Source organism: Culicoides brevitarsis, chromosome 2 (assembly GCF_036172545.1).
Source record: "Culicoides brevitarsis isolate CSIRO-B50_1 chromosome 2, AGI_CSIRO_Cbre_v1, whole genome shotgun sequence".
In the NCBI taxonomy this organism is placed as follows: domain Eukaryota; kingdom Metazoa; phylum Arthropoda; class Insecta; order Diptera; family Ceratopogonidae; genus Culicoides; species Culicoides brevitarsis.
Window position 1 is genome coordinate 36461108 of NC_087086.1, and position 25161 is coordinate 36486268.

Consider the following 25161-nt stretch of genomic DNA (forward strand, 5'->3'; position numbering starts at 1 on the left):
CAATTAATCCAAACCAAGCATAAAAACTTACCAAAAATTTTTCGTCATCATCAAAAATTCGCATCTTCAGCAAAAAAATTATTTTTCCCGAAACACAAATTTTTCACAAAATATAAAAACCGTGCAACGCTGTAAAAAAAAGAAGAAATGGATCAAGTAAATTATTCAGGTTGACTGAAAATATGAGAATGTCTTACCGATTCAAGTGGGATGAACGGAGGATTTATTAGGTCGATTGTTGCAAAGCACTTGAGAGATATCTCGTCTCCATATAAAAGGTGTCTTAACACAAAAAATCACTCTTGCAGAAGAAAAAAAGGCAAAACTTCACTTACTGTAGTAAAATTATTATGCAATTCGCAGTTATCTCAATTGTATTCGCATCTTTTTTTTGCGACAAACACAAACGACTGAAAGCACTTTTTTTGTTGTTATTCGAGATAGACACTTTAATTTTTTATGCAACACTGACAATAAAGCTCCATTGTGCGCTCTGTTACTCTTTGGAGGCGGAGGAAAGTGCATAGCACTGTTTGTCTGTATTTTTTTTTGCATGCATAAAAAAATAACATTTATAAGTTTTGTACAAACAACAACATCACAAAAATTGTAACACAAAAGGGATAAATGAATGCAATTTACAAGGAAATTGTACGAAACGATGTTCTGCTGCTGCACATTTTTATGCTTTTTCTATTTTTTTTTTTATTTTTGTTCCCTTTTTTGAATAAAAGGCAATGTAGGAATAAAATAAAATTGAGTGTCATCACAAGAATTGTAAGAGTTGCAGCAAAGAGAGAGAGAAAGATATCTTTTGAATGGAAACATTTTTCGCCGAAATGCTCTTTGTGCAAAGGCGAGTCGAGTTGTCGTCGTCGTTTATTTATTATTTAGTTATTTGTTATGCTACAACTGTTTCGAGAGTTGTTCATTTTTCTACTTAGTTTTATTTAAAAATAAGTGGAAAAAGATCCAAGTAATAATAAAATTGAGCAACAGTTGTTTTTTTTTACTTTTTACTTGTTTTAGCTTTAATGAGAAATATTTTGCTCGAATTTCAGAAAAAAAATTTGTAAAAAATTAAGTTCAATGGCGACTGTGAGAATCGAACTCACGACCTTCTGTTTACGAGACAGACGCACTGCCTCTGTGCAAAGCCGCCATACGTGTGTACGCGAGTCGAGAATCGAAGTCGTTTTCTACGTGTAAGAGACATGAGAGTTATCTGTGTACGAAATGTTCTATATGGAGCTTAAGTATACGGAAATTGATCAAATAGTACTTAATGATAAATAAACAAAGAAATGTGGAATTTTAGATATTATTTATTTAGATTTTTTTATTAATTAAAAAATCTTTTAACAAAATTCCTAAATTTTATAGAATTTTTTTTAAATTTTTAAGAATTTTATTAAAATTATAAAAAAATATTTTTTTTTGTTAAATTTTTAAAATTAGTTGACTTGCTATAGAAATTAAAAATAAAAAGAATTTCTTAATATTTTTAAAAATTAGATTTATAAAATTTTATTTTTTTAGAAAAAAAGTCACGAATAGACATAAAAGTTAGTCGATATCAAAATTTCTTATCATAACAGATGATAAATTTTAATACAATGTACATAAACTTTGTTTAGAAGTTTGAAAACTGAGACAATTGATCAAATAAGTTCTTGAAGTAGAACATATTTTTCTCAGTAACTCAAGATTTTCTTACTAAAACTTCATGTCTCGAGAAATTATTTATGTTTAAAGTTCAAATGTCTCGTTTTAAGGCAGATACAACAATTTAATCTATTTCATTTAAATTTTTCAAACTTAAAAATTATTTTCTTTTTTTAAAAATTTTATATTATTTTATTTAAAAATTTTAATAAATTTTAAATAATCAATAAAAAATAATTAAAAAATATTATTAAATTTATTTAAAAAATATTTTTTAAATTATTTTTTAAAATTTATTTTTTCTTAATAATTCTTTATTTTAAATAATTAAAAAATATTTTTTTTTATCAATAAAAAAAAATTTTATATAAATTAAAAAATTTTATTAAATTTTTATATTTAAAAATAAATTTAATTTAATTTTTAAAAATAAAAAAACACATAAAATTTAATTAATTTAAATATTTTTTTAAAATTCTATTTAAATTAATTTATTAAAAAAAAAATAAATTAAATAATTTTTTTTAAAAATTATTCTATGTTTTTTATATTTAAAAAAAATCTTTAAAATAAAAATTTATTTATTAAAAAATAATTTTTGAAATCTTAAAAGTTTTAAAATAATTTTTAATCTATTTAAATAATTTTATTAAAATTTTTAATGAATAAAAAATCATTATTTACCAAAAAAAATAATAATAAAATTAAATTTTAAATTAAATAATTTTATTAAAACATAACAATAAAATAAATTAAATTAACAATTGATAAATAAAATTATTTATAAAAAAAAAAAATATAAATTTATTTAATCAAAAAAAAAAAAAAATAAAATAAAAAAAAAATTCAATAAATATTTTATACAACAAAAAATCTTCCATTACAAATCAAAGCAAATTCATGCATAATTTTGTCGGACAAAGAACTGCATTTTTATCCGAAGAATTTTATTGAAACACTAAAATATTAAATTTATTATTTTTTTTTTGTGAAAAATTATTCTAATAGCAAAAATTGAATAAAACGGCCATCCATTGAAAGGCTTTTTGTGATATTAAAAATTATATTACTAAATAATAATAAAATAAAATATAATAGTAACAATAAACGGAATCATATAAATCTCGTATGTTTTTTTGTGTGAGTGTACGAGTGAGTGAGCATAAGTGATACAAAGTAGTAAAAATTTAATATATCACAAACTCACACACAAACTACGCCATATATTTATAATAAAATGAGAGGAGAAGAGTAGAGTTAAGCAGCAGCAAAAAAAAATGTTAAGAAAAATTTATGACTCCGTTTTGGTATTTATGTGCTTTCGTTTCATTCTTTCCGTCGTCTACTGAAAATTTGTGTGTGTGTGAGGAACTCTTTTCTCTACGTTGTTTGCGAGTATGATGACTAAACCACCGGAAAAAATGTTATTATTATTTTTCTTGCTATTTTATTTCTTTTCTCTTGTTCTCCATTGCCAAGCATTTTTTCTTCTTCTCCGTCGTAGTCGTCGTCGTTTTCCGAGGAAACATAAATATATAAAAAAAATAGATACTTTAGGGAGATTATTATTATAAAAGAGAAACTATTCAAGCATAAAATTAAAGAAGATGTTCCTGCTGGTATTTCTATTATTATTTATTCATTCATTCATTTCTTCGTAGACTTTTCCCCGGGATTTGTGTCTTGTTATTGTCTTTGTTTCTCCGCTTTTCGTCTCTTGTTTCACATTGTTTTGCGGCTTTTTTGTGTCGTTGCCGAGATAATGAATTGAAATGGATTAGCGCGAAACTTGGAAATAATTTAGTCCATCGCACAAGAGGAAAATGGACGAGAAAATTATGCTCTTTTGGTTATTATTATTTTTTTCTGTGCGTGAATGTGGCTTGATTATTATTTTTATGAACACAAGAAAAAAAGTAGTAACGCACGAAAAAGTAACTGGGGAATTATCGAAAAAGTTTTTCTTTTCACAAAACCAGAAGTGAAAATTACGATCACGTGGCAAGAAAAGTTCATTAAATACTTTTCTTCGAAGAAATTCACTTAATTTTGTTACGGAAAAGGTTAAAATGTCATTTTTTTGTTAAATTCTCATTAAATATTTTTTTTTTGTTATTTAAATATTTAATAAAAAAAATAATTTAAATAAAATAAATTAAATTAAAAATAATATTTAATAAAATTAATTTAATTTAATTCAATTAATTTTATTTTTTTTTAAATTTGATTTAATTTAATTTTTATAATAAAAAAAATAAACATTTTCTATAAAGACAAAAAATTAATTAAAATTATTAAATAAATTAATTATTAATTTTAAAATTTCATAAGATTTTTGAGTGTTTTTAATACAAAATATTTTTTTTACTTAGAGAATATTTAAAAAAAAATTAAATTTATTTATTTATTTTTAACTAAATTCTTAAAGTTTTATCGAAAATTCCGAACTTTCCTTATAAAAATATTTAATTTATTGGTTAAAAAATTTTTTTTTTTTAATTTTAAAAATAAAAAAAAAAATAACTATAAATAATAAAATAAAAAAAAATAATAATAAAAATTACAAAAAATAATATTAAAAAATAAAATTTTTAATTTATTTATTAATTTTTTACCGCATTTCGAAGAAAAAATGCGGTATTTACTTGTCGTCTGTGTGTGTGTGTGTGTGTGTCAAAAATTTAAAAATAATTTTTGAATATTTATTCAATTTTTTAAAAAATAAAAAAAATTAAAATAATTTTTTTTCAAAAATTATTTATTCAATTAAAAATATTAATTTTTGATTACAAAATCGATTTTAGAAATTAATATTTATTTTTTTTTTTGAATTTTTTTTTTATTGAAATTTTTAAAATTTTTTCGAATTTTTCATATTTCGAAAGTTGATTAAAACTTGACTTGAAAAATTTCATGACCGTTTTTCTTCTTTTTCGAGGAGTACGAAAATGTGAAATTAGGGGTACAAAATTATAAAATATATGCATTTCAATGGAAAGTCTGTAGTTGATAAAAAGTTCGGAAAATTGAAATGAATTGAAATTTAAAGTGAGGACAACAAAAAAATATGTATGTAATATCGAAAGGTATAGTAAAAACTTTTTCTATTTTTTTTTTTTTCGAAAATTTATTAAAAATTTTTTAAGTAAAAAAAAAATATTAATTAAATAATAATAATAATTAATTAATTAATAATAATTAATAAAATATAAAAATGAAGTAATAATTAAATTTATAATAAAAAAAATGTATAGAAAAATTATTTTTTTTAATTTATTAAATTCTTTAACTGAAAAAATTATTTAAATGAAAAAATCTATGAAATATATTTTTTTTAATTAAATAAATTATTAAAAATAATAAAAATTTAAAAAATAAATTAATTCAATTTAATAATTATATTTAATTTTTTACAATTTTATTAAAAAAATTAAAAATCTTTGACTTTGAACTTTAAATTTTATCTTTTCTATAAAACCCCTAAAAAATTAATGAATTCAAGGTCGTCAGGTACCAAAAATTACTCAAAAACCAAAATTAACATATCTTTGTGGCAACCATAATTGATTGAAATTCCCAACAACAAATGCCAACTTGACCTTTTCGCCTCAATAACAACAACAAGAAAAAAATTTGATCCCAAATTTTTTACAATTTTCGGGTTCCTTTCCCGCAAATTCCCTTTCATCCGAACAACTTTCAATCGAAGCATATCGAACAACTTTGCATTATTTATACGTTCCTCTACGTTCGATCGAAGCAAACAACTAAATTGATGATTTGACCCAATTTTAATGTTCTTATGTCGTAAATATTTGCTCCATTTAACACAACAACATTAATTCGTCTCCTTGCGAAATAATTATGAGAATATGCGTGCGTTGTTAGTCATGTCACACCGGAGAAAGTTCAACCTTGATATGAAACTAACGAAAGGATTATCAAATGACATTAAATTTACCACAAATTTCTACATCACTCACTTCGTGATAATGATGAGGAGGAACATGACACACTTTACTTACGAAGAAATTGCGATTTTTCTGTTGTTGTTACAAAAAAAAAAAAAAATAAAAATAAAACAAGCGAACGAGTTAAAAGGATGCGATGATAAACTTTTGGCAGTTTAGAGTCCCATCATAACTCGCACTTATCTTTTGTGAAATATTTCATATGTGAAAACCTGCTTTGAATTCATAAGCAGCAATTTTTCGTGCGAGATTTCGTCTGCAGCGTAAAAGTAAGAAAGAAAGGGTTTCACCTTTCCCCCGAAAAATATTTTTTTTTTATTTTTTTGAATTTATCAAAAAAATCGTATGGAAAATAATAATGTAGGTCATAGCAAGATTGGATATTTTGTCGCCTATTTATGTGACTGTTATTATTTATTTATTGCATTATATTATGAGTAGTTTTGACACCAACCGACGACGACGACGATCGATGACGTCGAAAATATTGCTTTAAATATTTTACAGTTCGGTGCACGTAATGATGAGCATGTGTGTCGTGTCGGTGTCAGAGAGATTCTGGGGGAGATATTTATTTAAAATTATCCGAAAGGTGGAAGTGCACGCATGATTTTGTGTTTCGGGATGAATGGAGAAATCGTATATGGAACCAATGAAGGTGTCAAATGAAGTTTATAATAACTTTTGGATTTTATTTACATTTTGATTCGGTTGTTTTTGTTATTATTGTTTGAAATTGGAAGGCGGAAAGTAGGCGCCTGGTTTTTTTTTAAAATATTTTGAAAGAAGTTTTCCTCATAATTTAAATTATTTTAGATTTATTTAAAAAAAAAATATTTAAATTATTTTTTTTTTAATTTTTTACAATTTTCAGACGGCTTTTATTTAATATAAAAAAAATAATTTTAATTTAATTAATTATATAACTTAATTTTTATTTAAATTAATTAATTAATTATTTTTTTAATTTTTTTAAAATAAATTTAATTAATTTTATAAATCTTTATTAAATATAGAAAATAAATTTTTATAAAATTAAAATGCAAATTTAATATAGTCAATTTTAAAATAATTATTTAATTTAAAGAAATTTAATTAATATTAATTTAATTTATTTTATTTTAATTTGAATTAATTTAAATTTATTGAAAACAACAAAATATTTTATGAATAAATATTATTAATTAAATAAATTTAATTTTTTATTTTTTAAATAAAAAATATTTTTAAAAATTTTTCTTTGTGAAAATTTTATTTAGAGAAAAATTATAATTAATTTTGAAAATCTTATTATATTAGAAAGATATTAATTTTCAATACAATTTAACTTAAAAAAATCAATTATTTTTTTATTTTTATTCAATATTTTTTTTACTTCCTCAATAGATTTGTTCATTTTAGATTTAGATTTAAATTTTATGAATAAAAAATAAAAAAAAAATTAATTGATTCAATTTTTTTTTAATTTAAATAAATTTATTTTAATTTTAATTTATTGAAATAATTAATAATCAATAAAAATAAAATTAAAATAAAAAATTTAAATAAAAATACATTTTTTACTTGAATTTTACAAATTGAATATTGAGAAAATTTTATTTAAATATTTAATTTAATTTAATTTTAATTAATCAAAATTCATTTCAGTATAAACAATTAAATTTTTATACAATGTCAATTTTAATTTAAAAAATTTAAGTTTCATGTGAATTTTGTTCAATATATTTTTTTTATTTTTTTTTATTTTTTTTAAATTTTTTTTTTTTTTTAAATAAATTAGAAATTTCTTGTAAAAATTCAATTTTTTTTGCAATAATTTTAAATTTTTAAAAAATTTTGTAATTTATAATTTAAAAAAAATAAAATTAAATAGTAAAATGTAATTAAATTTTAAAATTAACTAAAAAATTACTTATACTGCTCATTTTTTCATCTCTTGCAAAATAAACAACTCCTCCTGCTAATAAAAAATTATCTCCCAAAAAAACCCACAAAGACGATGACGACAACGCCGAGCGACGCGTCTCGCATGCATTAACACATAAAATAATTAGTCAAGTAATTAATAAGCTTGTATGGTAATTAATTTAAAGAAGCAGCAGCAGCACACGCCGCCAACGACGACGACATCGTGGCATGGGAAACTTTAAATTGGATGATGATTAACTTAAAAATATTGCCATAATTTTTCATGTTGCTCTCAACGCTCGATGGAGACGAGTGCAAATTAATAAGATTTCGCGCTACACATGAAACTTCTTTTTGTGGCAAAAAAAAAATCGCGAAGGATTTACTCAAGAGAAAAAAATGAAGAAGAAATCTTTGATGTTGCCTAAAAATCTTGAAATGCGTGCGAGCATTCATTTAATTTTATTATTCACACGACTACTCGCGAGTTTGTTGAAAAAAATCGCAACCACTGAGCCAATGAATGAAAATGAAGAAATGACGGAAAAAAACGAAGAATAAAAAATATAACTAAATCCTATGAATTATTACCTAAATAAATGTTAAGGCTTAACAAATAGATACTAATGGAATTGTCTTGATGCGGCGGCCTCCCTCGCCTTATATTAAAAAAATGCTTCAAATGGTACTTTTTTCATGGCATTATTTATTTAGCGCGAAATGCAAGAAAGAAGAAGAAGAAGGAGAAAAACTGGTAATAAGAATCGTGAGAAATGAGTGAAATTGTAAATGTGTGCCCAGTTTCCTCAACGACACACGACGACGACGAAGGCAAGAGGCGAAATGGCGAAACAAAAGAAAGAATATACAAATTACTACACTTTTTATTTGCACAATTTCTCTGTTTATTCTGCAGATTTATCTCGCTCAAACTAACAAGCGCCCGTTTCTCCTTTTTTTTTCTTCTTGCCCCATGATGAAACATAAATTTTTGCGAAAAAAAAACGAACTCTTACAATTTCACAAGTTTTACCTTGCCATTAAAAAGTTCGCTCACTGCATTTTTTTCATCCACTTTTTTAATATCCGGAAGTACGAAAGCAAGTGAGAAGGAAAATTTCCTATGACAACCAACAAACTAACCAAAGCAAAGTTTAGCTCTTGACAAAGTACCGAGAAGTTTATACACAAAAGAAAGGTTACAGCCTTGTTTATTTTTTTTTTCTTTTCATATTTATTTATGTGACATCAAAGAGAATGTAAAATGTGTCATCATGTTAATTAGTTTTTATGGGAATTCATTGCAGCAGGAGCAGCTTTTATGCATTTTATGATTTTATTAGAATAACAACAATTTAGCAAGGAATTTTTTAATGGATTCGCAGAAAAAAAAGGTAATTTTATGTTAAAAGGAGAGAAAAATCTTGCATCTTTCGATTAATTAATCACAAGAGAGTGTTATGAAGAAGTAATTTTAATTTATTTGAAGAAACTTGTCAATTAGAAAAAAAAGTTAAGTAGTTGAGAGAACTTAAGATAATGAGTTTCTAATGCGTTTCGCAAGAAAAATGTCTCCGGGTGATTTTTTTCTGAAAGAGCATAAAAATTGCAAGAAAGTATCGTTACTCATTTGAATTTTGGGATATCATGAAAAAATTTTGCCAACCTGAACCTTTTTTCATGCATTTAAATTCAAAGGAATTTTTTTTCTCCTTGAATGACCTTGAAAGTTAGAATTTTTTATCCGTTGTCTTTAAAGTTAGAGCCTTAAGGGTATATTTTTCTGAAAGAACATAAAAATTGCGAGAAAGTAGCGGTATTCTCTAGAATTTTGGGCCAACGTGAACAAATTTTGTCAATAGAATATCTGAACCCCTTTTTATACATTTTCATGAATTCTCAAATTTTTCATCGATGTCTTTAGAGATTCAACCTCAGGGCTATATTTTTCTAAAAGAGCATAAAAAATGCAAGAAAGTAGCTGAACTCAAGTGAACTTTGGGCTGTCGTGAAAAATTTTTTTCAAACTGAACTTCTTTTCATGCATTTAAATTCGAAGAAAACTGCATGGAAAGAAGTTCAGGTTGACGAAATTTTTTCACGATAGCCCAAAACTCAAATAATTACCGCTACTTTCTTGCAATTTTTATGTTCTTTCAGAAAAATATAGCCCTGAGGTTAAATCTTTAAAGACAAATGAGATAAATTCGAGAATTCATGAGAATCCATAAAAAGGGGTTCAAGTATTCTATTGACAAAATTTTTTTACAAGACAGCCCAAAGGTCAAAAGAGTACCGCTACTTTCTTGCAATTTTTATGCTCTTTCAAAAAAATATAACCCGCAGGTTGATTCTCTAAAGACAACTGAGAAGATTGTAATTAATTGAAAAAAAAAAAAAATGCGCTCACTTCTCTTAATATTTTTTTTTTGAGTCGAGTCTCAATATGACACTCCAACTCATTATTTCAAGCTAATTGATTTTTAAATCCTCTTTTCCATCGAGTAACATCTTTTGCCATTTCTGCTACAAGTCCGCACTAAATCTCGCCATGAACCATCACATTTTCCGTGCTGTTACCGCAAAACATGCACCAATATTGTGGCTTTTCATTTGCTTCCCACAACATTTTCCGCCATTTGTTTATTTATTCACAAACATTTTTTTTCCGCATGTAAATGAACAATAAAAACAACAACAACGGCTCCAAATGATGTCATAGAAAAAAAAGTCCCTTTCACATTGTATAAAAGTCAATTCTCGCCACATAACATGCCCAAAAAGACGCGTCTCGTCTCTTCAAACTAAAAACTAAGGAAGCGGAAAAAACGTTTATTATCATACCCGGCACACTGTTTTGCATGTTAAACATCTATCTGGGCACACGATGATGACTCTCGACTCTCGATTGTGGGTTGATGCAGCAGATGCTAATAATGCCTATAAAATTTTGTTGACTTCCAGAAAATGGGTGTTGTTGTGCCAATAACGCGAGCATAACATTGATTTGATTGCTGTCCCATATTAAACGAGTGGCTGTTTTTTCTTTTGTTTGGGGCAAGGGAAAAAGATGGAAATTGAAATTTTTAATAACAACAGAAAATGATGGTTTAGAAATTAGGGACATCTGGAAAGAACAAGATGGTAAAAATCATTTCAAGAAAAAAAATTTTAAGCTCTTATAAAAAAAATTGACACACTTTTATGTCAGTTTCATAAAAAAAATTTGTTAAAAAAGCTAAAATTAAAATAAATTTTTTGATACACAATTTCAAAATTTTTGAAAAAATTTTTGCCCAATGAAATAAAAATTTTTAAATGTTTTCAATGCAAATTTTGAGATTTCGTCCCAATGCATATTTTAAATATTTTTAAATATTTTCCCAATGAATATTTTGAGATTTTGTCCCAATGCATACTTTAAATATTTTCCTAATGAATATTTTGAGATTTCGTCCCAATGCATATTTTAAATATTTTCCCAATGAATATTTTGAGATTTTGTCCCAATGCATATTTTAAATATTTTCCCAATGCAACTTTTGAGATTTTGTCCCAATGCACATTTTAAATATTTTCTCAATGCATATTTTGAGATTTTGTCCCAATGCACAATTTAAAAATTTTCCCAATGCATATTTTGAGATTTTGTCCCAATGCATATTTTGAGATTTTGTCCCAATGCACATTTTAAATATTTTCCCAATGCATATTTTAAAATTTTGACCCAATGAACATTTTCCTTTTGTACAATTCAAATTGTTGGGCAAATGATTCAAAAATGACATCAACAAGATGGTAAAAATCATTTCAAAAAAATTTTTTGAAGCTCTTGTTAAAAAAATTGACACACTTTGGTGTCAGTTAAAAAAAAAACGCAAGAAAAATGCAAAGCTAGGTCAACATTTTTATGATTTGTGAGAATTTTGCCACAATTGTTTAACAAGTTGAACATACAAAGCAAAAAAAAATGAAAACGTAGAAGAAAAAGTACCGAAAAAGACAACGAAAAACGGCAGGTGATTTATTTAAAGAATAAATTATTATTTTTATGTCAGCTAAAACCTTTTTTGCTCATCTCTCCTTTAATTCGTGCCATAAAATAGCTCGAGACACACACTCGAGAGATCGAGATATGCGTCGAGGCAAGCAGCCGAAAGAGAAGTTATAAAAATATTTTATCATCATCATAGAAATGTGTGTTTAAATCATGATGACAAAATTACATAAAACGTGACAAAAATATAACGTGTGACCCAAAAAAGCAAACCGAAAATGTTTCTGAGGCGGTGACTTTTCTCCCTTTATTTTTCTCTTGAAATGTTTGTCGTTGACAACTTTTTTTTCTGAAAAAAGGGTTCTTTTCTGATGACTTTTGCAAAAAAAATTTCTTGATGGAATCTCGTCGCCTTATGCATGGATGCGTCGTGACAAAAATGCATCCGAAATTTGTTGCAATTTATTTATTTTTTTTTTAAATGCAAAAATTTGTCAAAATTCCATCATTACCGCCACAGTTACAACAACAATTTACAGAAAATTCACAAATACAGAAAAAAATTGCATAAATTGCATCATTTCAGCTAAAGGGTGAAGCAACATCGCCGCAAAAACCACAAAAATTGGAGTGTTGAAAAACAAACATTTTCGCGTTCAGTTGAGTTCAGTTCAGTGATAGATATGAATGATGCGAATTTGATTGCTTTATTGTTGATGATTATTACCACAATTACCGCGCACAAACGTACAAAATTTTCGTGCCACGAGTTGCAATGTGTGATGTTCATCAGGACAAATTTTTGGGTGATTTTGTGATATTGCATTTTTTTGTGTGTTGGAAAATTTGTAACTACTTGTTTGATTTTGAGCTTTGATATGATTTGGGTTTTTGTGAATGTTGATGAGTTTTTTGAAATTGGTAGATTTGGGTGAAAAAAGTAGAATAAAAATTAAAACGAATTTTTTATTAGTTTGTACGCTTAAAATTATTTGAAATTTAATTTTAAAAATTTTTGCCCAAAGCACATACTGAAACATCTTCCTTTTGTACATTTCATTTTTTTTCCTAATATGCATTTTATAATTTTGTCCCAATGTAAATTTTTTAAATTTCTCTTTCTAAATTTTTCTAAAATTGAAAGAATTGAAAAAAAGGATTTTGTGAAAAATTAATTATCAAATCATTGAAAAAATAAAAAAAATTAAAATAAAAAATTAAACAAAAAAAAAAATATTGAAAAACTAAATCAAGAGCATATCAAAGGAAGTTTTTTTTCAATTTCAATTTTTTGGCAATTTTGAGTTATAAAATGATTAAAAATGATAAATTAGAGCCTTCTGACAAATTTTTATCCATTTGGAGCAAGATTTGACAAAAATTGCTTTGACACAGTTTTTGACACAGTTTTTGACATAGTTTTTCTCTTGATTTAGTTTTCAAATCAAAACTATGTCAAAGAAAAAATTTTTTTTCAGTTTCAATTTTTTAGCAGTTTTGAGTTATAAAATGATTAAAAATGATAAATTAGAGCCTTCTGACAAATTTTTATCCATTTGGAGCAAGATTTGACAAAAATTGCTTTGACACAGTTTTTGACATAGTTTTTCTCTTGATTTAGTTTTCAAAACAAAACTATGTCAAAGGAAAAATTTTTTTTCAGTTTTCAATTTTTGGCAGTTTTGAGTTATAAAATGATTAAAAATGATAAATTAAAGCCCTCTGACAAATTTTTATCCATTTGGAGCAAGATTTGACAAAAATTGCTTTGACACAGTTTTTGACACAGTTTTTGACATAGTTTTTCTCTTGATTTAGTTTTCAAATCAAAACTATGTCAAAGAAGAATTTTTTTTTCAGTTTCAATTTTTTGGCAGTTTTGAGTTATAAAATGATTAAAAATGATAAATTAGAGCCTTCTGACAAATTTTTATCCATTTGGAGCAAGATTTGACAAAAATTGCTTTGACACAGTTTTTGACATAGTTTTTCTCTTGATTTAGTTTTCAAATCAAAACTATGTCAAAGGAAAAATTTTTTTTCAGTTTCAATTTTTTAGCAGTTTTGAGTTATAAAATGATTAAAAATGATAAATTAGAGCCCTCTGACAAATTTTTATCCATTTGGAGCAAGATTTGACAAAAATTGCTTTGACACAGTTTTTGACAAAGTTTTTGACATAGTTTTTCTCTTGATTTAGTTTTTAAAACAAAACTATGTCAAAGAATTTTTTTCAGTTTCAATTTTTTAGCAGTTTTGAGTTATAAAATGATTAAAAATGATAAATTAGAGCCCTCTGACAAATTTTTATCCATTTGGAGCAAGATTTGACAAAAATTGCTTTGACACAGTTTTTGACACAGTTTTTGACATAGTTTTTCTCTTGATTTAGTTTTCAAATCAAAACTATGTCAAAGAAAAATTTTTTTTTCAGTTTCAATTTTTTAGCAGTTTTAGCAGTTTTGAGTTATAAAATGATTAAAAATGATAAATTAGAGCCCTCTGACAAATTTTTATCCATTTGGAGCAAGATTTGACAAAAATTGCAAGATTTGACAAAAATTGCTTTGACACAGTTTTTGACACAGTTTTTTTTGCTCTTGATTTAGTTTTCAAATCAAAACTATGTCAAAGAAAAAATTTTTTTTCAGTTTCAATTTTTTAGCAGTTTTGAGTTATAAAATGATTAAAAATGATAAATTTAAGTCCTCTGACAAATTTTTATCCATTTGGAGCAAGATTTGACAAAAATTGCTTTGACACAGTTTTTGACACAGTTTTTGACATAGTTTTTGTCTTGATTTAGTTTTTAAAACAAAACTATGTCAAAAGAAAATTTTTTTTTCAGTTTCAATTTTTTGGCAGTTTTGAGTTATAAAATGATTAAAAATGATAAATTAGAGCCCTCTGACAAATTTTTTTCCATTTGAAGCAAGATTTTTCAATTTTATTATATAAATTTATTCAAAAAAGTCAAAACTAAAAAAGTTAAATTTCTTGACAAAGAAATTTAATTTCTTGACAAAAAAAGCAAAAAAATGACAAAATTTCAATGCTTTTTAAATTTTTAAAAATTTATGCTGCTTTATAAAATTTAACACAAATTGATCGAAATGTTACAGAAAAAATAAAGTCTAAAATTGACTAAAAAACCAAAGTTCAAAATACTCATCAAACACTGACAAAATATTTCTAACATTCCCCGCATTCCCCTTTTACAAATAATCTCGAGGCAATTAAGCGAATGACTTTGCTGCATTTAAAAATAATTTCAAATTACATCTCGAGTCGTCTTCCAATTTTTCTCTCCTTTGCCATGCATGGGAAAAAAGAAAAATAGTTGCAAAGAGAAAAAAAAAATAACAGGAAAAAGAGATTTTGTAAGCGTTTTTCCTCCATTTCTTGGCAAGCAACACAAAACCACTAATAAAACATTATTCCTTGAATGAATAACAAGCTTAAAGACATGTAGAAATAAAATATGTGAGTTCTTGTGTGTTGTACGTGGATCAACGTTGTCATCGGCTTCTTTGTGCCGATTTTTTTATTCATTTTCTTTTTGCCCTTTCAATGAAATGAGGAAAAATGCACTGCAGTAAAAGGGCGTGCAGAAAAAAAAGACTATGGAGAAAAAGTGTGAAATATATGGAAAGCTCAATGCGTGTTTCGTTCGAAAGATGAGAGCAAATGTAGTTCATCCATAGCAAGTAATCGATTTTCTCGACGCAACTAACAAACAACGCGTGACAAGCAGACAATAATAATAAGAAGTAGGAAAAAATCCCACAAATTATCCTCTTGAATTGAGCAGAATTGCACTTAAGGACGTTTTTTTCCTTCATTCTTTCAATTTTTTTAACGCATTTCGAAGAAAAAAGTGGATATAGGGGACTGTCCTTTAAAATTTTTATATGAGGAGTACAAAAATGTGAAATGAGGAGTATAAAAATGTGAAATTTTTGAAATTGGAAAATTATAAGAATCAAAACCAACAATTGAAAAATATTTTTGAACAACTAAAATAAAATTAATTAAGGCTCTATAAATTAATTTTTTATAGTCAATTGGAAAAAAATTAAATTGAGGAGTACTAAAATGTGAAAACTCGGTGAATAAATCATAATAAATTTTTAAGAAGAAAATTTGAAATGAGGAGTATAAAAATGAGAAAAAATACCAAATTTTGAACTGGGGAGTAAGAAAAGGTGAAAAATCTGTAATTTTTAAGAAAAAATTATAATAATCAGAAAAAGTTGATTGAGAAATCTTTTTGAAAAATAAGAAAAAACTAAAGCATAATTGATGAGGAGTAAGAAAATGTCAAATGAGGAGTAACAAAATGTGATAAAAGAGGAGTATGAATATGTGAAATAATAAAACTCGGTTGAAAATATGTCAGAAATTAATTGAAAAAATCTTTTGTAGTGCAAGAAGTATAAAAATATGAACAAAAAAAGTATTAAAATTGACTTGAGGAGTACGAAAATGTGAAATTATATAATTTGGTTGAGCTGAGGATGGAAAAAATGGTATGAGGAGTACAGAAATGTGAAAATTTGATGAAACGTACCATCAAAATGCGATAAAGTTAGTTTTTTCCATTTAAGACGATTATCTTTCTCACTTTTTGTTCGTTCTGGCATTCACTTCGTGCCTGAATGTGCAATAAACAGATTTTTATCGACACACAGAAATTTTCATGCTATTCACCTCTATCCCATTCACCGCATATAATTTTTATTACCATGCAGTTTTTTATTGTCATCACACTCGTTCGTCGTAGAGGGGTTAGAATTGCGCCTCGTGCATGTACTTGATGCATATTTACGATATTTTTCAAATCGAATAAATTTTGTATTTTTATGTTATTGTCAAATACAAAATTTTCAAGCTTCCGCACGATGGAAAGTACTTGTCTCAAGATGATTGAAATCAATTGCAGAGACGATATGTTTGATGTTATTGCAACTACTCAGCAGCAAGCATTTTTATCGCTTCACTCGTAAAAATTGCTCTTTTATTATCCTGTTTATTTCACACTTTTGCGTCAATATTTGATCAAAATTTGGACATTTACTTTTAGTTTCAACGAGTTTAATGTCAAAATTTAAAAAGAACTGCTGTTAGTTGTCGTTTTTTAGCGTTATAGCGTGGAACTGAGTACGTGTGCAATTGAATCTTTTTAACATGAAATTTAATATCTTGCAAAAAAAAAACACGAATTGGCTCAGAGCAATCACGACATACATGTAGAAAAAATCTATCTGATGCATCGGATAAAGAGTTGGGAGCAAAAAATTGGCGATAAGGATGTCGTCGATGAAGAGTGTTCAAAGAATTAAGCGAGTTTTTTTTTCATCTCAAATTTTTGATATGAGAATTTTTGATTTTTTGATAAATTTGAATATAATGATATAATTGAATTTTATTTGTAAGTTTCAGGTTAAAAAAAAAGAAAAATTAAAAAAAAAATAATAAATTAATTTATGATTTTTTAAAATTAATTTTAATATTTTTTATTTTAATAATATTTAAAAAAAAATAAGGAATTTATTAAATTTTATTTTTTTTTTAATTTTTAGCGAGTTTTTGAAATTTCTGAATTATTTGTTAAAAATTTTATAATATATTTTATCTCAGAATAAAAATATAAATTTAATTAAAAATTAGAAGAAATATCAATTAAAATATTTATTAATTTAATTTAAATAAAAAATTAATATTAATTATTTATTTTTTAATAACAAATATTTTTATATTTTGAAAAAAAAAAAATATGAGAAACATTTTTATTTTTTTTTCTGAAATTATTTATAAAATTTTCTACAATTTTAATTTTTTTTAAAATAAAAATGAAAAAAATAATTGATTCAAATAATATTAAAATTAAATTACTTTTTAATTAAAATTAAAATATTTATATGTTTTTATTTAATTTTTAAAAATAATTTAATTATTTAAAATTAAAATTATTAATTTAATTTAAAAATTTAATTATTAAAAAAAATATTTAAAAATAAATAATTTAAAATAAAATTAATATTTTAAAATTTTTGAAGAAAAATTTTAAAAAATAATTTAATTTTATTTAATAAAAAATTTACAGAAAAATTTTAAAAATTAATATTAAAATAAAAAAAATAAAATGAAAAATATTAAAATTCATATTAAAAAAAATTAAAAATTTTTAATTAAATTTTTTTTAAAATTTAAAAAATTTTTTTTTTAATTTTCCTCAATTACCTACTTAAGTTTTTTTTTTATTTTTTTAAATAAAATCTCCTCAGACACCCTTCAACCCTTTTAAAATCCCAAAAATTTCCCCTTTAACATCTCTTCAAAAGTGATTGCCTTCATTGAAGTGTAAGTAATGCGCCCCAAATTGCAACATAGACGTAAAATTGCATATATTGGCTCTTGTGTCGATTTTCGTTTCGTTGATTCATCAAGAACCTCAAAAAAGCGTCTGACAGAAAAAAAATCATTTAAAGCCCAGAAAAATATCACTCAAAGGTTTCATATTCAATCAAAAAGAGCCTGGCAATGAACTAAAAGCGAATCTTAACTGAACGAAAAAAAAAGTTGATTGCTTTTTTGCGATGCAAAATCTGCCTACCAGCAAGAAAAAAATCGTTGTAACAAACAAACGATTTGGAAAAAGTAAAGTTGAGTTAAGTCTCGGGTCAGCTGGAGGTGAAATGCGTGCGATTTCAATAAGCTCGAGCAGAAAACCAAAAGAAATGTTGAAAAAAAGGAAAAAAGTGAAAAGTAAGTGGATGTTGATAGGATACTTGATTCCGGTTTTTATTTATTTCCAGGGTGATACTGTCTTACGTGTGTTAAGATTTTTTTCATTTTTTTCAATTTCAAACCAAAAAAAAAAAAAAAATAGACAGAGACATTTTTCGTGCCTCTTTTCGAAGGATGTTCACTGCAGAAACGTCCCTGAATCGGATTTCTGTCGACTGCGAGATATTTATTGAACGAGATAAAAGAATGTTTCGTGCAAACGGCAAACAGACAAAAGCTCCGTAGCAAGAGGCAAAGTATCTTGTTTTTTATTTAGACATATTCGACAATGCATTCGCAGTCAATAGGAGGCACGACGACGAATGAAAATGAAATAAACTGCAAATTGAGTTGATAAAAATTTCACAACGAAATTGGATTTGTTTTAGTAAGTGCTGCTTTTTCATACTTTCTTTCACATGATGACGTCCTCTTTTTTTGCACACAGGTATAAATTGCCTTCATCATAATAACGATGAGGCGATGCAATGTCCCTGCAACGAACAAAAAGAAGAAAAGAAAAAAAAGTTTAGAACGGAATTTAAAGTGAGAGAGACGACATACATTCTTTTTTGTGTGCAACTAGTATTTATTTGTTGTAGTTTGGTTGTAAAGAATGTCATTGTGATTATTATTATTTTTACTTTTGCTCCAGTTTGTTGTTTCTGTGTGTTTGGCTGAGGAGGAGGATGGAGAAATTGGATTAGAAAAATCCTCATATCCGATGAAAACGATGCAATGTTGCAAAAAAAAAGAAAGAAAGAAAAAATGGCAATGCGGGAAATTGAGTTGAGAAAGTTTATTTTTTTTTTTTTTTGTTTTTTTTTATTGATCGGATTTGAATTTTAATCAGATTTTGACACTTGATTCGAGAGAGAAATTTAAGAGATTTTTTTTTTATAATTTAGAAAACATTAACTTAATTAAATTTAATAATTTAATTTATTTTTTATAAATTTTTTTTTTTAATTAAATAATTTTTTTTAATTAATTAAATGCTTAATTAAAAAAAAAATAATTTTTTCAAAACTTAATTTAAAAATAAAATTCTTTAAAAAAAAAATATAAATTTTTTTAAATTTTAATACGAAAAAAAGTAAATAAAATTAAAAAGTTTTTTTAAAATTTAATTAATTAAAAACTAAATTTATAAATTATTAATTATTAAATTAATTTTATTTTTTATTAAAAAAAAAAAAAAAAATCTTAAATGTTTTCAAAAATTTAGATTTAATTTTACCTCAAAATTAATTTATCCTTGAAAAATCATAGAATTTTTTTTAATAATTTTTTTTTTTAAATAATTTTTTTAAAAATCAATAATTAAAATTTAAATAAAATTTAAAAAAAATTAAAAAAATTTAAAATTAAAATTTATTAATTAAATTAAATTAATTTTAATTTTTAAAAATTTCATTTAATTGAATTTAATTTTATTTAATTTTTATTTATTTAAAAATTGAATAAATTAAATTTTTATTATAAAAATTTTTTTAAAAAAAAAATTTGTTTTTTTTTAAAAATTTTGAATTATCAAATTTTGAATTATTTTAATTATTAATTAATTAATTAAGAAAAAAATAAATAAAAATTCTTAACTTTGTATGATTTTTTTGTCATTTAAATTTTTGCTCAAATTTCATAAATTTAGTGTAATTTATTGCTTTAAAAATATATTTTAAATCTTAATTGAAAAAAAAAATAAAAATAATTTTTAAAGTAAAATGACAGCTTGGACATCAAATGTCATAGTTTTTTGCTCCAACCATTAAAAAATTTTCTTTGAAATCAAAAACTGACATAAAATCAAATTTGATGTAAATTCACCGAGTTCATCAACAGATAAAAGAAAAAAAAGAAGAAGAGTCAATAAATAAAATTTGGTCTCTTTCCCTTAAATTTTTTTTTCTTCTTTCAATTCAACAAAAAATATTTATTTTGCGCATTTTTTTCATCTTCCTCAAAAAAATAAAAAAAATCTTCTATTTCAGGAACTAAATTTATTTTTTTTTTGTTCCTATGAAATTTCTTGGAATTGTTAAACTTGTCACCCTAATCACAGGATTGCCAAAAAAATTTCCATACATAATAAATTTTTTGGAAAATTTTGCTTTCAAGACATGCCATGTTAACAACAATTTTTACAAAAAAAAAACTCGATGGATTGAAATTATTTTAAGTTTTTCTTCAAATAAGTCACAGACAAACCTCAAAAATCAATTTTTTTTAAAAAAGAAATGTCCTAAAAAAATAAAATAAAATAAAAAAGTATAAGGACATGATCGTTAGTTGAGTAAATATTTTTTAGGAACGTCTTTGTATTATTTGCATTTTTCTGCCGCACACTCGAAATACAAAAAAAATAAAGGAAGTCATCCCAATATTAAATTTGTGAGGCAAAGTGCATGCATGACGAGAAAAATTCAAACAAATTTTTTTCTGTCGTTTTTTTTGTGTCTGTCTGTCGATGTAAAAAAAAATCATAGAAAAAAAAATGCTTTTGGCTCCTTTATGAAAGTGTAATTTCAGCATCATCCACATTATTGGTGTTATGTTTTGCACAACTTTTCAATTTTTTTTCGCCGTGTTTCGTTGTTGTTGTTTTGTGAATGAAATGAAGCGTGAATTTGTATGAAATTTCGTAGTAACGACAGCGACTGAATGAAGCAACCCAACGCGGAAAACGAGAGAAAAAAATTAAATTCAGTTCATTTAACTTTGTTTTTAACTTTATCGTTTGCTTGTCTCTCTGCTAAATTTTTAGTTATAGGATAATGCAGTACTAAAAAAATCAACAAAAAACCCCGGTAAAGAGATGCAAGAGAGAAAAAAAGGCGATACATGAAAGGACATATAAAATTATTTGTAACATTAACTTTTTTCCTGTTTTTTTTATTTTTTGTTGTTTTCCAATTTTTTATTTTATTTTTTCATAACAACATTAGGTTTGCGAGATTGCACGCGCGAGATACAAAACACACATGAGGTGAAAAATTTTACATCCTTAATTTTATTATTGCCAGTGTTGATTTTATTTACTCCCAACCAACAGCAAAAGTTTGTCATTTCACGTCTTTCTTCAGTCTCAACACCTGAGATGGATGCAAATTTTATTATTTTTTAATTTTTCAGCATGAATTTATTAAAAAAAACTTTTTTTTTTCGTAGAAAAGAAGATTTTATATTTTGTGGCTGCAAAAAGGTAGCCAATGAATAAAATCCTAAAAGTGACTTGCTAATGTTATTGGTTGACAAAAGTGTGGACAAACAACAAAATAAATAAATAAAAATAAGTTGAAAGGGATTATAAGGGGAGTTGAAGTCATGAATTTGGGGGATGATGAAAGGAAGATGTTTTGTTTAAATGAGTGTTTTGATGTGATTTCTTGACAGGGCATGGAAATTTAAGGAGTTTAGTTTTTATTTCGGTAAGAGAAATTTTTACTAAAATTGATAAAAAAAATATTTTGATTTTTTTTAATTTTTAATCATTTTATTTAATTAATTTGTATAAAAATTTTTTTATTTCGCTTTTAAAAAAAATATTTAAAAAATTTTAAAATAAATTAACTTAATAAATTTTTACTTGAATTGATAAAAAAATAATTTAATTTTTAAATAATTATTTTATAATTAAATTAATTTGAATTTTTAACTTTTTTCTAATTTTAATTTTTTTTAATAATTTATTTTTTTTTCATTTTGAGTTATTTTTGATTTTTTTTAAAATTAATTATTAAATTATTTAATAAAAATTTTGTAAAAAAATTATTTATTTTGCTTTCAAAAAATTCATTAAAAAAAAAATATAAAATTAATTTAAAAATTTTTACTTGAATCGATAGAAAAAAAACTATTTTATAAATTATAATTAAATTAATTTTAATTTTTAAACCATTAAATAAAAAATTAACTAAAATTAATTTAATAAAATTATTAAAATTTAAATTTATTTTTAAATTAAATAATCAATAAAAAATATCGCAAACGAGCATTTATTTAAAAAAAATATTCAGATGAATCCAGAAAATTAGCTGAAGATTTTAAAAATTTTTTTAATTTAAATAAATTTTTTCATTTTTTTAAAAATTTTTATAATATTTATTTATTAAAAAAAGAAAATATTTAAATTTAGTAAAAACAATTACTTTTTAATATTTTTTTATTCTTAATTAAATTATTTAAATAAAATAAAAATATTAAAATAAATAAATAAAAATAATAATTTATTTAAAATATTTATTTTTAGGTTAGTTTTGAGGTTTTTTTTTATTTAATTTAATTTTTATTTATTTAAAATAATTTTATTAAAAATTGAAAAAAAAAATTTAAAATTTTTTTTTTTGCTAAATTCAAATATTAACTTTTTTTAAATAAATAAAATATTAATTAAAAATATTTTACAAATATTAAATAAAATATTAAATGAAAAAAAAAATCCATCCCTGTAATTTACTAAAAATAAATTTCATCTAAAAAAAGACAAACACACAGGTAAACAAACATTAGAAACTCGCACAGACGAAACTCTTCTTTATTTTTTGCCTCAACAAAAAACCCACAAATGTTAATGTTTCTCTCTTTTTTTCTTTTTCTATCACAGCCAAGAGAAAGAGGAATCATCGTTCACATCACACTAAAACCATAAATTTTCATTTGAAAATTTTTGCAACATTTCTGCATGTCTGTGTACTTTTTGGTCAAGTGTTTGTCGAAAGTTTTTCGGTTTATTGCAATTTATTTATTTATTTTACACAAGTCACAGTTGAGATTTGCATGTCAGCAAGTTACTCCGTGAGGTGTTAAGAAATTCCTTTGTAGCCCCGTTTTTCATCAAATTGCTTCCGAAGAGGCAAGAAAAAATAATCAAATATTTATCAAGTTCTGGACAACTCTCTAAATAAATATTTGAAGTTGTTTTTAAAAGCAAAAAAAAATGTCAAAAGGTTTTGCTTTGTTCGATGTTTGCATTTAGATTTTTTTGGATGCACAAAAAAAAATTTAAAGAGAATAATTTTATGAGGGACGTCAATTTAACGAACGACGAAAGTTTACTTTTATCTAAAACTCGTTGGATTTGCGAAAATTGTTGAGATGACACCCGTTGGGACGACAGCAAAAATATCGAATAAGTGAATTTCGAGCTACTTTCGTGTGCAATAAATGTTCTTGTTTTCGTTTTGCGTCTGGATGAATTGATGTGTCGAAAGGAAGTTTTGTATCTCTCTGTCTCACAGGACCTGATAAATATATTTTAAAACAATTTCTGCACGAACACAAAAAAAAAGTTGAAAAAAAAAACTCGAAAGAAAAGAATAAAAATAAATCGAACATGCTTTTAACAGTAACTTCCGTTATTTTGTTGACTTGAGACTTTTACATAGCAAATGAACGAGAACCAAAGGATGTTTTTCTTGTCGTTCTTTTCAGACGAAGAAAAAAAGTTCAGATATATGGATCCAATCATGCATATCGTCGAGTGTGTGTGTGCTGCTTGTTTTGGCATCATCAAGATATATCTGAACACGAGAAAAAAAATCTTGTGGCATTTTTTGGTTAGGAAGGACACTTTTTTAATTAGAAAAGAGCCGAGTGATGGAGTAGACAAGTTTTTGCTGTTTTAACAGACGGTAATCCGTGTGGATTAGTGTGAGGAATTTTTTTTGCGTTCGCACTTTCAAGGACGCGACGAGTTTAATGATGATCGTTATCAGTGCGACGAACGAGATTTTTGGCGAAAAAGCGAAATATCATGCTGTTTGAACGTGTGTTGGTAGAAGGGATGGAAAAAAGGGTTTTGGAGTTAACGGTTTTTAATGTTAAGATTTTCAGGTTTTCAATTTTGAGTCTCAGCTTTTCAATTTTGAATCTCAGCTCTTCAATTTAGGACTCTCAGCTCTTCAGTTTTTACTCTCAGCTCTTCAATTTTTACTCTCAGCTCTTCAATTTTTACTCTCAGCTCTTCAATTTTTACTCTCAGCTCTTCAATTTTTACTCTCAGCTCTTCAATTTTTACTCTCAGCTCTTCAAATTTTACTCTCAGCTCTTCAATTTTGACTCTCAGCTCTTCAAATTTGACTCTCAGTTTTTAAATTTTTACTCTCAGTTCTTCATTTTTCACTCTCAGCTCTTCAATTTTTACTCTCAGCTCTTCAAATTTTACTCTCAGTTCTTCAATTTTGACTCTCAGCTCTTCAATTTTGACTCTCAGCTCTTCAGTTTTTACTCTCAGCTCTTCAGTTTTGACTCTCAGCTCTTCAATTTTGACTCTTAGCTTTTTAGTTTTGACTCTCAGTTTTTCAGTTTTGACTCTCAGCTCTTCAATTTTTACTCTCAGCTCTTCAATTTGTACTCTCAGCTCCTTAGTTTTTACTCCAGCTCTTCAGTTTTTACTCTCAGCTCTTCAATTTTATTCATTAAATCTTTAATTTCGGTTCATAAACCGATACTCCATCGCCATCTGATCACTATTTGATAGAAAAACCGTATATCAAGTGGCTTAGATAATAAATCTTTTCCTTTTTAGTTTTTTTTTTCGTGTATGTTCATTCTTGTGCTTCGTGCGCTTCATCTTCTTGTCTAATAATAAATATATTCGCCAAGCAAAAAATTTTCGGAACATGTGATGTATCTGCTTTTTTTTTCGGCTTCAGATATTTTTATTATTTCCTCAGCACAGTTTTTTGTCTCATCAAAGCACTTTCCGGATGACTTTTGAATGAAAGATGAGTATCGAGATGAATCGTAAAAGAGTTCAAGGCCGTAATGAGGTTCATCTTACACAGAGAGAAAAAAAATCTCATCTAAAATTTTAATCAATAAAATTGCGAC

General features: G+C 24.9%; 1 non-coding gene across 1 annotated transcript; it reads right to left on the minus strand.

Annotated features, from left to right (window-relative positions):
• Positions 1–1090: 1090 nt before the first annotated feature.
• On the minus strand, positions 1091–1162 carry Trnat-cgu (transfer RNA threonine (anticodon CGU)). Its single transcript has one exon. It is a non-coding gene; the product is annotated as a tRNA-Thr (tRNA).
• Positions 1163–25161: the final 23999 nt, after the last annotated feature.